The sequence below is a fragment of the Manis pentadactyla genome, chromosome 13, assembly GCF_030020395.1.
Source record: "Manis pentadactyla isolate mManPen7 chromosome 13, mManPen7.hap1, whole genome shotgun sequence".
Taxonomy (NCBI): domain Eukaryota; kingdom Metazoa; phylum Chordata; class Mammalia; order Pholidota; family Manidae; genus Manis; species Manis pentadactyla.
Window position 1 is genome coordinate 79485726 of NC_080031.1, and position 15677 is coordinate 79501402.

The 15677-nt window shown below is 37.8% G+C and overlaps 2 pseudogenes; both read left to right on the top strand.

The window, feature by feature from the left end:
- The first annotated feature begins 568 nt into the window (after window positions 1–568).
- On the top strand, window positions 569–1513 carry LOC130680250 (olfactory receptor 14A16-like; annotated as a pseudogene).
- Window positions 1514–14763: 13250 nt separating this feature from the next.
- LOC130680480 (olfactory receptor 2T8-like) lies at window positions 14764–15677 on the top strand (annotated as a pseudogene).

Genomic DNA, 15677 nt, shown 5'->3' on the forward strand with positions numbered 1-15677 from the left:
TGAAAAACATAGTTAGATCTATCTCTATACTAAAATGTTAAATGTAAGAACATCTCCAGATTAAGTATTTTGTAGAGAGAATGTAGGTTAGTTTATAGGATTGAGGAAAGTCTGTAATTCATTTTTTTAAAGAATTGTTTACTGTTCAATTTATTGGAAGATGTGCTGAAACAAATATTGTTAGTCACGGGATAGGATGTAAGGATATTAAGATTAGGACACAATTTAGCAGTTATCAGTTTGTTTCTCAAGATTCATTTATAGATATGGGGAGGGTGCTTTTCATCAGGACACTTACGTTAAGGTCGGTTCAAATTTTCAGTCCTTCAGCATCTTTCATAGAACATATTTGGGTAATAAAAATGGCACGTGCATGTGCACTGAGTATAAAGTGGTTCAATAATGCAGTGTTATTCAGGTACTGTTGGTGATCAACCCACATGGTAGGAGTAACATTTTTGTTAAATAGATTGTGTGATGACTATATGAATACAGAAATATCTTATAAGTTGAATATGGAAGGACTTGAAAATGACGTTTCATTTCTCTTTTTTTTAAATACAGAGTTATGTCTCCAAGCACAACAAATCTCACAGCTGTGACAGAATTTATCCTCACTGGATTTTCTACCAATGAAAATATGTACATTTTGCACTCAGTGCTCTTCATCTAGATATACTTCTTTGCACTAATGGAAAATATCCTCATTATCATGATCATAACTTTGGACAAGCGTCTCTGCACCCCCATGTACTTCTTCCTGAAGAATTTGTCCTTCTTAGATCTCTGCCTAGTTACATTCACAATTCCCAAATCCATTGCCAACTCCTTGACTCACAGAAACTCCATCTCATTTCTTGGCTGTGTAGCCCAGGTCTTTCTGCTTGTGTTTTTAGCGACTGCAGAGCTGAATCTCCTCACCGTGATGTGCTTTGACCGCTATGCTGCCATATGCCACCCCCTGCACTAAGAGGTCATCATTAAAGTGAATACGTGTGTTCAGTTGACAGACTTGTCCTGGCTGGGTGGGGATCTGACGCCATGCACACAGCCGGTACCTTCTCCTTATCCTACTGTGGTTCTAACGTGGTCCATCATTTTTTTTTGTGATATCCCACAGTTATTGGCTATTTCTTGCTCAGAAAACATAATAAGAGAGATTGTACCTATCCTCATTAGTGTGGTATTGGATATCTGCTGTTTTATTTTCATCATTATTTCCTATGTCTACATCTTCTCCACTGTCAAGAAAATGCCATCAACAGAAGGTCAGTCAAAAGCCTTCTCCACTTGCCTTCCACATCTGATTGTGATTGTATTATTTCTCTCCACTGGTTTCTCTGCATACCTGTGGCCAATTTCACAAGCCCCTTCCATTTTTGACCCTGTCATTTCTGTGTTCTACACCATGGCTCCCCCAACCTTTAATCCCATGATATATACTCTAAGAAATAATGCCATAAAAAAGTCTCTGGAAATGTTTCTGAAGGGACTATTCACCCAAAAGCATTAGGTATTCCATCTTTTATTTCAATAACAATTATCATCAATAATTAAATGTCCAGTGTTTGGTAATATTTTTACTTAAAATCTTTTGAAGACTCTTTTCAGAAGATTTTTAGGTTTGTAACAAAATTGATTGTGAGGTATAGAGATTTTCCACATAACCCTTATACCGACAAATGCATAGCCTCCCACAAGAGCAATATAACTAACTAGAGTCACACTTCTTTTAAACCAACAATGTAATGTTTACATCTCATAATTACTCAACATCCATAGTTTACATTAGGGTTTCTATCTTAGTGTTTTATATTCTATGAGTTGTATAAATGTAGAAGGACATTTACTATGAGTATAACATCACACAGAGCATTTTACTACCCCCAGAATCTTCTTTGCTTTGCCTACTTTTCTCCCTTACTTCCATTAGCTTCTGGCAGCCACTGAATTCTTCCATTATCCATAACTTTTGGTTTTGCAGAATGTGATTCAGTTGGAATCATGCAATGAAGAACATTTTGAAATTAGCTTATTTTACTTAGTAATGTTCATTTAAGTTTCTCCATGTCTTTTTATAGCTATACAACTTGTTTCCTTTTATTTATGAATAATATCCCATTGTCTGCATGCACCACATTCATTTACCTTTCCACCTGCTGAATGCCACCTTGGCTTGTTCCAAGTTTTAGCAATTAAGAACAAAGCTGCTATAGATATTTTTTTGCATTTTCATTTGTGTACATAAGTTTTCAACTCCTTTGGGTAAATACCAAGGAACATGTTTGCTGGACCACATGAATAAAGTATATATGGTTTGTGAAACCCGACCAAAACTAGCTTCCATTTTGAATTCCTATTACTAATATGTACGACTTCCTGGTGCTGCACCTTCTCGGCAGCATTTCTATTAATGTCTGGAACTGGCCATTCCAATTGTGTGCAGTGGTATCTCATTGTTTTTATTTTTATTTTCTTGATGACATAAGATATAGAGCATCTTTTCAAACATTTATTTGATACCTGTCTGTCTTCGTTAGTGAAGTGCACAATTTTCAGTGGGAGTGTTTGTTTTCTTATTGTTGAATTTTATTTTTTCTTTGCATATTTTGAATAAGGGTCTTTTATCCTATATGTCTTCCACAAATTATTTCTCCCAGCCTGTTGCTTGTCTTCTATTTCTCTTGAGATTTTCTTTCTCAGGAGTTTTAAATTTTCTAATTTTGCTGTAGTCCAGGTTACCAACATTTGCTTTCATGAATCCTGCCTTTGATGTTGTATCTAAAAAGGCCTCATATAACTAAGGTTATCTAGGCTTTCTCTTAGGCTATCTAGCAGGGTTTTATACTACAACGCTTTGCATTCAGGTCTAAGATCCATTTAGAATTAAATTCTGTAACTGTGCACAGTCTATATTTGGAAAGTTTTTTCATGCCAAGTTTTTCCAGCAACATTTTTAGTTGAATAAACAATCTGCTCCTTTGTCAAAGATGAGTTGATTATATTTACAGAGGTCTTATTCTGAGCTTTCTATAGTATTGCATTGACCTATTTTATGTTTTTGGTCATTACCGCACTATCTTTAGCTTCCCAAGTCCTGACATTCGTCAGTATCAGTCCTCTAACTCTCTTTTTGTTCTTGATTTTATGATGTGATTGGTTTTGCTTTTTAAACAGCTTTTATTTTGGGATGATTGACAAATATAATTGTATTTATATATATATTTATTGAGTCATTATATTGTACTTTGAAACAAATATGATATTGTATATCATTAAAAAATAAAAATAAAGTATACAATGTGAAAATTACATATATATATATTTATATATAAGTATATATATAGTTGAATCATTGCCAAGATGAGCATAGTTAATGCATCAGCAACTCACATAGCTCAGAGAATTAACTCATTGTGTGTTACCGATAATTTATAAGATTTATTTCAAGCAAGTGATAAATACAGAATAATATATTATTAACTACAGTCACAAAGCTCTACATAAGATAATCTGAACTTTTTTTTTTGAGCGCATCTCTCATATTTATTGATCAAATGGTTGTTAACAACAATAAAATTCTGCATAGGGGAGTTAATGCTCAATGCACAAACAGTAATCCACTAATTTCCATCAGTCTCCAATCTTCAGAAGCATAACGAACAAGTTCTTACATGGAGTACAAGTTCTTACATAGTGAATGAGTTACATGGTGAACAGTACAAGGGCAGTCATCACAGAAACTTTCAGTTATGCTCATGCATTATGAACTATAAACAGTCAGTTCAAATATGAACACTCATTTGATTTTTATACTTGATTTATATGTGGATACCACATTTCTCTCTTTATTATTATTATTTTTAATAAATTGCTGAAGTGGTAGGTAGATACAAGATAAAGGTAGAAAACATAGTTTAGTGTTGTAAGAGAGCAAATGTAGATGATCACGGTGGTGTGTGCCTGTAGACTATGTGTTAATCCAAGCTTGACAAGGGCAATAAAACATCTACATATGCAGAAGATTTCTCTCAGAAAAGGGGGGGTGAGGTTCTAAGCCTCACCTCTGTTGATCCCCAATTTCTCACCTGAAGGCCCCCCTGTGACTGTGCCTGTCTTAGGTTGTTCCTCCCTTGAGGAATCTTACCCATCTCTGGCTAACCAGTCATCTTCCAGGAACATACAGGGAAATGTAAATTTGGTAAGTGAGAGAGAAGCCTTATTGTTTGAAAAGGTTAGCTTTTTACTTCTTTGCATATTTATGCCCTGTGGCTTCTATGCCCAGCATTTATCTTGAGGTATCTTTACCACTTGGAAGAATTATGATACTCGGTAAATTCGATATGAGGCATGAATTCTATTTAAGGGTTGTAATTAGGAAGGAAGAAGAAAAGCTATAGAAGTGGCTGGTGGAAGAAAACATGGGAAGATTGATTATTTCTTTGACAGACCTTCTTGTAGAGTAACTTCAGCATGTATAGGGTTTAAACTACTAATTAAATTGTGCACATACATTAACATAATAGGAGTACAGTTACATAACCAAAGCATACCTGTAATTACCAGCCATCTCCACTGAAACCAAGAAAACCAGTTAGGCACCTTAGCCATTTGTGAAAACTTATCTATGATATGGTGGATATTGTCCAGCTGAACTTGAACAGTTTGACAGAAATCAGACAAATTAAAACAACCCATTCCTGGGGACTGTTTACATCCCATATGTTCTTTTGACATTAAATAGTCTGTAGTTGTAAGATTTTGGAGCGCTACAATTCGCACTTCTCCTATTTATTGGTTGAGTTCCAACAGTATAAATCCAGTCAAATTTGTTGTTTTACTGTATGCACAGGCCAGCTTAGATATCTCCTTCATTCCCATGACAAGTCCAGAAACTGGTGGGATGAGTGCATCTACACCTGTAGCGGTGTGTGGATTTTTGTTGGGGGTTTTTGATGATCATCTTCTGGCATGAGTCTTCCAGAGAGTGCTGATGTTTGAAGTTCTTTTTCATATCGTATCTTAGTTGATTTTTGGGGTAGCCAAATAAATTAGGCTTTGATCCTCTGTTTAAACACAAACAGACCCTTTGCCTACACTTTTATATGCCCTTTATACCATGGTCAAGAACTCATTGGAGGTCACCAAAAAGAACTCCTTTTTCTTTTTTTTTTTTTGTTATCATTAATCTATACTTACATGACAAATAGAATGTATACTATGCTCTCCCCTACACAAGGTCCCCCCTATAAACCCCTTTTCAGTCACTGTCCACCAGCATAGCAAAATGTTGTAGAATCACTACTTGTCTTCTCTGTGTTGTACAGCCCTCCCCTTTCTCCCACAAGCCTCATGCGTGGTAATCTTAATATCCTCCTTCTTCTCCCCAACCCTTATCCCTCACTACCCACCCATCCACCCCAGTCCCTTTCCCTTTGGTACCTCTTAGTCCATTCTTGAGTTCTATGATTCAACTGCTGTTTTGTTCCTTCAGTTTTTTCTTTGTTCTTATACTCCACAGATGAGTGAGATCATTTGGTATTTCTCTTACTTCGCTTGGCTTGTTTCTCTGAGCATAATACCCTCCAGCTCCATCCATGTTGCTGCAAATGGTAGGATTTGCCCTTTTCTTATGGCTGAGTAGTATTCCATTGTGTATATGTACCACATCTTCTTTATCCATTCATCTATCGATGGACATTTAGGTTGCTCCGAATTCTTGGCTATTGTAAATAGTGCTGTGATAAACATAGGGGTGCGTTGGTCTTACTCAAACTTGATTGCTGCATTCATAGGGTATATTCCTAGGAGTGCAATTCCTGGGTCAAATGGTAAGTCTGTTTTGAGCATTTTAATGTACCTCCATACTGCTTTCCACAATGGTTGAACTAATTTACATTCCCACCAGAAGTGTAGGAGGGTTCCCCTTTCTCCAAATCCTTGCCAACATTTGTTGTTTGTTGTCTTTTGGATGGCAGCCATCCTTACTGGTGTGAGGTGATACCTCATTGTAGTTTTAATTTGCATTTCTCTGATAATTAGTGATGTGCAGCATCTTTTCATGTGTCTGTTGGCCATCTGTATTTCTTTTTTGGAGAACTGTCTGTTCAGTTCCTCTGCCCATTTTTTAATTGGGTTATTTGTTTTTTGTTTGTTGAGGCGTGTGAGCTCCTTATATATTCTGGATGTCAAGCCTTTATCAGATCTGTTATTTTCAAATATACTCTCCCATACTGTAGGGTTCCTTTTTATTCTATTGATGGTGTCTTTTGCTGTACAGAAGCTTTTCAGCTTAATATAGTCCCACTCATTCATTTTTGCTGTTGTTTTCCTTGCCCGGGGAGATATGTTCAAGAAGAGGTCACTCATGTTTATGTCTAAGAGTTTTTTGCCTATGTTTTTTTCCATGAGTTTAATGGTTTCATGACTCACTTTCAGGTCTTTGATCCATTTTGAGTTTACTTTAGTATATGGGGTAAGACAATGGTCCAGTTTCATTCTCCTACATTTAGCTGTCCTGTTTTGCCAGCACCATCTGCTGAAGAGACTGTCATTTCACCTTTGTATGTCCATGGCTCCTTTATCAAATATTAATTGACCATATATGTCTGAGTTAATGTCTGGATTTTCTAGTCTGCTCCATTGGTCTGTGGTTCTGTTGTTTTGACAGTACCAAATTGTCTTGATTACTCTGGCTTTATAGTAGAGCTTGAAGTTGGGGAGTGAGATTCCCCCTACTTTATTCTTCTTTCTCAGGATTGCTTTGGCTATTCGGGGTCTTTGGTGCTTCCATATGTATTTTTGAATTATTTGTTCCAGTTCATTGAAGAATGTTGCTGGTAGTTCCATAGGGATTGCATCAAATCTGTATATTGCTTTGGTCAGGATGGGCATTTTGATTATATTAATTCTTCCTAGCCATGAGCATTGGATTAGTTTCCATTTTTTAGTTTCCCCTTTAATTTCTCTTAAGAGTGACTTGTAGTTTTCAGAGTATAAGTCTTTCACTTCTTCGGTTAGGTTTATTCCTATGTATTTTTTTTTTTTGATGCATTTGTGAATGGAGTTTTTTTAATGATTTCTCTTTCTGTTGCTTCATTGTTAGAGTATAGGAAAGCCACAGATATATATGTGTTGATTTTGTATCCTGCAACTTTGCTGTATTCCGATATCAGGTCTCGTAGTTTTGGGGTGGAGTCTTTAGGTTTTTTATGTACAGTATGATGTCATCTGCAAATAGTGACAGTTTGACTTCTTTTTTACCAATCTGGATTTTTTGTATTTTTTTTTTTGTCTGTTTGCCATGGCCAGGACCTCCAGTACTATGTTAAATAACAGTGGGGAGAGGGGGCATTCCTGTCTTGTTCCCGATCTCAGAGGAAAAGCTTTCAGCTTCTCGCTGTTCAGTATAATGTTGGCTGTTGGTTTATCATAAATTGCATTTATTATGTTGATTTACATGAATTCTATTCCCATTTTGTTGAGAGTTTTTATCATGAATGGATGTTGAACTTTTTCAAATGCTTTTTCAGCATCAATGGAGTTGATCATGTGAGTTTTGTCTTTATTTTTGTTGATGTGGTTGATGATGTTGATGGACTTTCGAATGTTGTGCCATCCTTGCATCCCTGGGATGAATCCCACTTGGTCATGGTGTACGATCCTTTTGATGTATTTTTGAATTCGGTTTGCTAAAATTTTGTTGAGTATTTTTGCGTCTACGTTAATCAGGGATATTGGTCTGTAGTTTTCTTTTTTGGTGGGGTCTTTGTCTGGTTTTGGTATTAGGTTGGTGTTAGCTTCATAGAATGAGTTTGGGAGTGTTCACTCCTCTTCTATTTTTTGGAAAACTTTAAGGAGAATATGTATTATGTCTTCCCTATATGTCTGATAAAATTCCGAGGTAAATCCATCTTTCCCAGGGGTTTTGTTCTTTTGTATTTATTTGATTACCTCTTCAGTTTCGTTGCTGGTAAATGGTCTGTTTAGATTTTCTACTTCTTTCTGGGTCAGTCTTGGAAAGATGTATTTTTCTAGGAAGTGGTCCATTTCTCCTAAGTTTTCGAGCTTGTTAGCATATAGGTTTTCATACTAGTCTCTAATAATTCTTTGTATTTCTGTGGGTTCCGTCGTGATTTTTCCTTTCTCGTTTCTGATACTGTTGATTTGTGTTGACTCTCTTTTCCTCTTAATAAGTCTGGCTAGAGGCTTATCTATTTTGTTCATTTTCTCGAAGAACCAGCTCTTGGTTTCATTGATTTTTTCTTTTTGTTTTTCTTCTCAATTTTATTTATTTCTTTTCTGATCTTTATTATGTCCCTCCTTCTGCTGACCTTAGGCCTCATTTGTTCTTCTTTTTCCAATTACGATAATTATGACATTAGACCATACATTTGGGATTGTTCTTCCTTTTCTAAATATGCCTGGATTGCTATATACTTTCCTCTTAAGGCTGCTTTTCCTGTGTCCCACAGTAGTTAGGGCTGTGTGTGGTTCTTGTCATCGGTTTCCATATATTGTTGGATCTCCATTTTGATTTGTTCATTGATCCATTTATTATTTAGGAGCATGTTGTTAAGCCTCCATGTGTTTGTGAGCGTTTTTGCTTTTTTCGTACAGTTTATTTCTAGTTTTATGCCTTTGTGGTCTGAAGAGTTGGTTGGTAGGATTTCAATATTTTGGAATTACTGAGGCTCTTTTTGTGGTCTGGTATGTGGTCTTTTCTGGAGAATGTTCCATGTTCACTTGAAAAGAATGTGTATCCTGTTGCTTTTGGAGGTAGAGTTCTGTAAATGTCTATTAGGTCCGTGTGTTCTTGTGTGTTGTTCAGTGCCTCTGTTTCTTTACTTATTTTCTGTCCAGTGGATCTGTCCTTTGGAGTGAGTGGTGTGTTGAAGTCTCCTAGAATGAACTCATTGCATTCTATTTCCTCCTTTAGTTCTGTTAGTATTTGTTACACGTATGTTGGTGCTCCTGCATTGTGTGCATATATATTTATAATTTTTATATCCTCTTGTTGGACTGAGCCCTTTATCATTATGTAATATCCTTCTTTGTCTTTTGTTACTTTCTTTATTTTGAAGTCTGTTTTGTCTGATACCAGAATTGCAACACCTGCTTTCTGCATGAAATATCTTTTTCCATCTCTTGACTTTAAGTCTGTGCATGTCTTTGGGTTTGAGGTGAGTCTCTTGTAAGCAGCATATGGATGGATCTTGCTTTTTTATCCATTCTATCATTCTGTGTCTTTTGATTGGTGCATTCAGTACATTTACATTTAGGGTGATTATTGAAAGGTATGAACTTATTCCCATTGCAGGCTTTAAGTTTGTGGTTACCAAAGGTTCAGGGTTAGCTTCTTTACTATCTTACTGTCTAACTTAACTCACTTGTTGAGCTATTATAAACACGGTCTGATGATTCCTTATTTCTCTCCCTTCTTTTCCCTCCTCCTGCCTTCTGCATATGTTGTGTATTTTATTCTGTGCTCTTTTTAAGAGTGCTCCCATCTAGAGCAGTCCCTGTAAGATGCCCTGTAGAAGTTGTTTGTGGGAGTCAAGTTCCCTCAACTTTTGCTTGTCTGGAAATTGTTTAATCCCTCCTTCATATTTAAATGCTATTCGTGCTGGATACAGTAGTCTTGGTTCGAGGCCCTTCTGTTTCATTGCATTAAGTATATCATCCCATTCTCTTCTGGCCTATAGGGTTTCTGTTGAGAATTCTGATGATAGCCTGATGGGTTTTCCTTTGCATGTAACCATTTTATTCTCTCTGGCTGCCTTTAATACTTTGTCCTTGTCTTTGATCTTTGCCATTTAATTATTATGTGTCTTGGTGTTGCCCTCCTTAGATCCCTTGTCATGGGAGCTCTGTGTACCTCTGTGGTCTGAGAGGCTATTTCTTCCCCTAGTTTGGGGAAGTTTTTGGCAATCATTTCTTCAAAGACACTTTCTATCCCTTTTTCTCTCTCTTCTTCTTCTTGTACCCCTATAATGCAGATGTTGTTCCATTTTGATTGGTTACTCAGCTCTCTTAGAATTCTTTCATTCCTGGAGATCCTTTTATCTCTCTCTACATCAGCTTCTCTGCATTCCTGTTCTCTTTTTTCTAGTCCATTAATGGTCTCTTGCATCTCGTCCTTGAAGTCCTTCCAGAGCTTGTTTTATTTCTGTATTATCCTTCCTTAGTTCTTGCATATTTCTCTACAATACCATCAGCATCGTTATGACTTTGTTTTGCATTCTTTTTCAGGATGACTGGTTAGATCTATCTCCCCAGGTTCCTTCTCAGGGGAAGATATAGCAGATGCCAAAGCTGTATGGGTTATTCTTGTCTGAATCATATTTTTTTGCCTTTTCATGTTGACAGGTGCTATTGACTGTCAGCTGGGAGGGCCAAACTTTTCACTTGCTACTGGCCTTTCTTTAATGGTACAACTGCGACCCCTAGTGGCTTGTGTTGGGTAATTGCGTGTAGTTTGGGTCTTTGTGTCTTGGCCAGCCATAGTGGAGAAAGCTCCCTTTCTGAGGGCGTGACCAGACTTAGGCTGCTTCTCTGCTTTCGCAGCACCCGGAGGGATAATGGACAGGGGGCTGTTTGGCTGTTTACCTCTGTCAGGGGTCTCAGAGCTGTTGCCCAGGAGGTTAGTTCACCCGGTTTTCCCTGTAATTTCCAGCCAGTGGGCTGTGACCTGTGTTGTTTTCGTCCAGCTGTTCTGTCCCTGTTCCTTTAAGACTTTCATAAAGTACTCGCTTTTCTTTGTCACAGGGGCATCAGCTTCGGAACCTGCTCAGCCGTCCTGCTTCCCTGTTTCCCTAGTTTCTAGCCCTCCATGTGTGCACTGTGTCTGTGCTCTGGTGCAGGTAGCTGGTGCTGTGTGTTTAGCAGCCCTGGGCTCCCTCTCCCTTCCGCCAGGAGCTGGGGGGAAGCATGCTCGTGTCCCAATGGGCCGGTGTTGTATCTTACCCGTTTCACCAGGCGCTGGGCTCTCGCACGTGTGGATGTAGTCTGGCTGTTGTCCTGTGTCTTCTGTTCTCTCTTTTAGGATTAGTTGTATTTGTTGTATTTTCAAAAATATATGTTTTTGGGAGGAGATTCCCTCTGTCTTACTCACACCGCCATGTTGGCTCAGCCTCTTAACTTTTTTTTATAATAAAAAATTTTTATCGTTAGACATTCATTCCCTCACTGAAGCCCGAGGCGGCTACCATTGTATTCTCTGTAAATATGAAGTTGTTTGCTTGTTTTTTAAATTCCACATGTAAGTGAGGCCATACAGTATTTGTCTTTCTGTCTGGCTGACCTCACTTAGCATAATGCCTTCCGGATTCCCCTATTTGGTCACCAATGGCAAAACTTCCTTCTTTTTTTACTGCTCAATTATATACCATGGATGTTGTGTGTATATAATTTTATTTGTGTACTTCTCCTTCAAAGATCTTTTAGGTTGTTTCTATAGCTCAGCTTTTGTGAGTAATGCAGCTATGAACATGGGTCTGCAGATCCTCTTTGATATACTGATTTCTGTTATTTCAGGTACATCCCAGCAGTGGTATTGCTGCATCAAGTGGGGTTTATATTTTAAGTTTCTGAGTCACCACCATACTGTATTCTGTAATCTGGTCCATTTTACATTTACATCAACAGTTTCTGAGAGATACTTTTTCCCTTATCTTGTTAATATTTGTTGTCTGTCTGACAAGAGCCATGGTGAGATATGTGAGGTGATATCTGGTTATGGTTTCGATTTCTAGTTCTCTGTCCATTAGTGATGTTGAGGCACCTTTTCAATACCTGTTGGCCATTTGCATATCCACTTTGGAAAAATTATACTCAGGTCCGTTCTTCATTTTCTAATTAGATTATTTGCTCTTGTGATACTGAGTTGTGTATGTTCTTTTAATACGTTTTTGGATATTAAGCCCTTATATGTGGTTGACAAATATTTCATCCCTTTCCATAGAATGACTTTTGAACCATAGAAAATCCATAGTTCTGCTGTTTACTACATATAGATTCACAGATAAAAGCCTCTATTTGTCTATTCTACAATCTGAAGAACTGAAATGTATGCAAGCTGACACAGTCATCAGGTAAAAACTATAGTAATAAACAGTCAATTCAGTCCAGTGAATGATTTGAATGCTACTATTTTAGCTTTTAGAGCATAGGTTGGTTAATCATCTCAGCATCCTAAAGAAAAAGAGTTCAGTTTTAATGTTAGGGCAACAAGGATCCGAAAAATGTAGAAGGAAAATTATAGATACTATTCTAAATTTTCTGTGATAACTATATAATAGGAAGGGTGTATCTTTGTGCCTTCTATTAGCATTGTCAAAGAGATGATTATGAGGCTGAAAAAAAAGATCTAGAAGTTTTAGAAATATTCTAAGCAAAAGTCTGGGAACAGAGGGAAGAAAAGTTTTATGAAGACATAGTGAAAAAAGAAAAACACTTATTTTCTAGAGTAGTCAATTTTCCTGTTCCTGCACTAGTCAATGTTAAACTTTCATTCTTCCACTTAGTGCCACTATTCTTTACTTGCAAGATGAGCTAATTCTTCATTTTTATTTCCAACCACACTTTTTATGCGTTGGCAATTTAGTTAGGAATTATTTCTTAATATCTTACTTGTGTTGGTTTACAGATACTTAAATCAGTGGAAAACTGACTCATTCACAGATTGTGAAAGTAGTGTTAGGAATATTAATGCAGTATCTATCAACCCAAACGTCCATAGATGGATGGAATTAACAAGGAAAACATTACACATACAAAGGAATATATTATTCACCTAAGGAAGGAATGAAATTCTGACACATTTGTAGAGTGGATGAGGGTTGAGGATGTTATGCTAATGAAATAAACCAGTCACAAAAGGGCAAATTTTGTATAATTCCACTTATCTGATGATACCATAATAGTCAAATTTAAAGAGACAGAATAGTAGTAGTAAGGTGTCTGCCAGTTCCTGGGGGCAGGGGGTATAGAGGATCACTGTTTTATGGGCACGTATTTTCAGTTTGAGAATATGCATAGGGTCCTGGCAATGAATATTGGTGATGGTTGCAGAAAAAATGCAAATATGCATATCACTGTACTACAGAATACTTAAAAATGGGCACAATAATAGCAAAAATTATTTTAAGAAAATGACCCGACACCCTACAATGACTAAACTACAGATTTTTAATAGTAACTTGCCTTATATTTTATTGTTGTTTTAAAAAACTAAATAGTAAGTGGCATTCAGACTCCCACCTCTTAAAAATGTTCTTTCTCTTTCTCAAGTGCTCTCTTACTACACACACACACACACATACACACACAGTCACACACACACGCTCGCACAAAGGCACCATTTACTTTTTATGCATTGATTTTTAAACAAGTTTAAAGTTTTGTCAACATTCAACAAGGAGAGATCAGAATAATGGAAAATAAGAAGTCTACCAATCAAAGAAATGAGTCAGGAGAATTAGTTACTAGGTGTTCAGAGTGCAAGTCACAAATATAGGGCTTGGCAGATAGAAAAGTTTTGGAAAATGCAAAGAGGAAGTGGGCTCTGTGATGTCTAACTTTGAGTCAACCAACTGAAACCCTCAAGCAGAATGCCGCCCGTACAACAATGATGCTCCCGCAGTGGGGCTGGGGATTAAGTGTGGCTTGGCACTGCCTTTGTCTGTCTTCATTGGCCTTCCAGTACAGGAGGGCTGTGTGTAGTGGGGAGAAGGAATGACCATGGAGGATGGGGACTCCTGCTGCCATGTCACTTCATTGAATGACATCAGATCCTTGAGACTGAATTACCATGTCCGTCTCTGATCATATTTATTTAAAAAGAATAAATAGTTCCAGTACCAGCAGATAAGAAATGAAATTGTCTTCAAATATGTGTTCTCTTGGCACCGAGGAGGAAAGTAATTTATCTCTGTGTTGGGTGATAAACGAAAGAGTTTTTATTTTTTCTTCTTTATCAGAAGATACTATATTTCGGTGAATTTGAGGGGAAACAGTGTCATTACACGAGTGCCTTTATATAGTAAATGAGAGCGCACTAAGCAGTACAGACTTGCTTTGGGAGAAAGCATTCAAAGAAGGTCACTCTTGTTTTCAGTGTATAACGTGATACATTCAAGCTAAAGGCACTGCCAATTCCAAGTAGTTATGTTTCCATCTGCAGACTCAGGTCTGTCAGTTCCTAGACCAGGGGAAATAAGCTGTCTTGTTTGGAAAGGAAAGAATGCCTCCTAAGATTACTCAACATCAGGAAAAATTATCTGATTTTGGTAAGTTTCAATAAGTTTTGAAATGTTACATAGGTATAACTCCATTATCAAGTACTTAGCTTTTACAGTTAAATGCACCGATTTAATTTAGCTTCCAAGAATATTACTGTGTTTGATACAAGGCTAGAACAAATATTTTATAAATTATGTAATTAATATCTTGTCCGTTTGTGTTGCTATCATAGAGCATAAAGGTACATTTACAAAGCAAATTGGATTTATGACGAATTCTCATTCACTGTGTCAATTAAACAAACTAAACTGAGAAGGACTTAAAATTCAAACCTTGAAAACAAGAAAATACTGAAATTAATTTTATACCCTAGTTAAAAGATTTTGCAACAGGCAGATAAAGTATTTGAAATAAGTTTTGTTATTTTCAGTTATTTTCATGAAAAATGTAATTGAAATGGAGCATTGTGACTGATGAAAACTCATCTATTTCGCTGTTTTCAGTGTCAATCCTGTTGAAATCATGGAAAGTGGGAACACCACCTCAGAGTTCATTCTTCTAGGACTCTTTAACCACTCAGGAGCCCACCCGTTCTCTTTGTGGTGGCTCCAACAGTTACCTTCCCCTCCCTCGTGGTCAACGCCCTCATGATCCTGCTGGTTCACGGGAACCCTCGGCTGCACATGCCCATGTATGTCCTGCTGAGCCTGCTCTCCCTCACGGACTGAGTGCTGGTCTGCGTTATTGTGCCCAAGATGGCTGCTCACTACGTGAGAGGGAGAAAGTCCATCTCCCCCACTGGCTGTGGGGTGCAGATCTTCTTCCTCACATTGGGAGGAGGTGGGTGCTTCCTCCTGGTGGCCATGTTCTAAAACCGCTATGTGGCTATTTGCCACCCCCTGAGATAACCCATCCTCATGAACTGAAGACTATGCCTGCTAATGACCTGGGGGTCCTGGTTCCTGGGAGCAGCTGATGGGCTCATGCAGGCTGCTGCCACCCTGGGCTTCCTGTTTTTCAGGGCTCGTGAAACTAACCATTTCTTCTGTGACGTGCTCACCCTGATGCGTTTGGCTTGTGCTGACGTGTACACCTGGTGTGTGTTAATGCTTCTGGTCCCACTTTCCCTCATCCAGATTTCCTATGGTCTCACCCTGGCTGCTCTTCTCCGGATGTGTTCTACAGAAGCCCACAAAAAGGCTTTTGCCACCTGCTTCTCACATTTGGTTGTGGTGGGACTGTTTTATGGAGCAGGCATTTTTACTTACATGAGATCCAAATCCTATAGGTCAGCTAACCATGACCAGGTTGTGTCAGCATTTTATACTGTCTTAACCCCTGTGTTGTACCTCCTCACCTACAGTCTGAGGAACAATGAGGTCAAGGGAGCCCTGACAAGGTTTATGGGCCAGTGTCCTGCCTTAAATAATGACTGA